The sequence below is a fragment of the Octopus bimaculoides genome, chromosome 28, assembly GCF_001194135.2.
Source record: "Octopus bimaculoides isolate UCB-OBI-ISO-001 chromosome 28, ASM119413v2, whole genome shotgun sequence".
Taxonomy (NCBI): Eukaryota; Metazoa; Mollusca; class Cephalopoda; order Octopoda; family Octopodidae; genus Octopus; species Octopus bimaculoides.
The window spans coordinates 6,431,281-6,432,363 of NC_069008.1; the positions used below are offsets into that span (position 1 = coordinate 6,431,281).

The 1,083-nt window shown below is 42.5% G+C and overlaps 1 protein-coding gene across 1 annotated transcript in view; it reads left to right on the forward strand.

The window, feature by feature from the left end:
* LOC106880974 (axotactin) overlaps positions 1-1,083 on the forward strand; it is a 67,805-nt gene that overhangs the window by 9,461 nt on the left and 57,261 nt on the right. The window lies entirely within an intron of this gene.

Here is a 1,083-nt window from a genome sequence, read left to right on the forward strand (position 1 = left end):
CGTAAACAGATCATTGATTGTTTAATTACCAAATACATCTTTTTGATTCATTAATCTTATTCACCATCATCATCATTTAATGTCTGCTGTCCATGCTGGCTGGCATGGGTTGGACAGTTTGGCAGGAGTTGGCAAGGCTGGAGAGCTGCACCAGGCTCCAGTTGTCTGCTTTGGTATGGTTTCTACAGCGGGATGTCCTTCCTAATGCCGACCAAGTGTACTGGGTCCTTTTCATGTGGTACCAGCACAGGTGTGTCTCATAATAATTTTGCTTGTTTCTCCATTACTTATCCCATCCGTAACGCTTCTGCCTGATTAGTTGAAGGGGGTGAAAAGGGGATATGTGGGAGAAGGGGAGGTGCTGGTGAGAGAAATGTGTAATTTTTTTTAACGTTTTTTTTTCCCCTCCATTACTTAGTTCATCTGTGAAGCTTTCACAAGATTAGTTGAAGGGGAAGAGGAAGAGTGAAAGTGAAAGGAGAGAGAAAAAGAGGGTAAGGTGAATAAGGAGGGTGCTATGTATTGTTATTGTTGGCACTCCGTCGCTTACGACGTCGAGGGTTCCAGTTGATCCGATCAACGGAACAGCCTGCTCGTGAAATTAACGGGCAAGTGGCTGAGCACTCCACAGACACGTGTACCCTTAACGTAGTTCTCGGGGGAGATTCAGCGTGACACAGAGTGTGACAAGGCTGACCCTTTGAAATACAGGCACAACAGAAACAGGAAGTAAGAGTGAGAGAAAGTTGTGGTGAAAGAGTACAGCAGGGTTTGCCACCATCCCCTGTCAGAGCCTCATGGAGCTTTAGGTGTTTTCGCTCAATAAACACTCACAACGCCTGGTCTGGGAATCGAAACCACGATCCTATGACCACGAGTCTGCTGCCCTAACCACTGGGCCATTGCACCTCCACGATGTGTATTAAGTCTATAAAATTGTGCATAAAGTATATAAGGTGTATATATAAAGTATATAAGGTGTATATATAAAGTATATAAAGTGTATATATAAAGTATATAAGGTGTATATATAAACTATATAAAGTGTATATATAAAGTGCATTAAATAATCATCGTATTCCA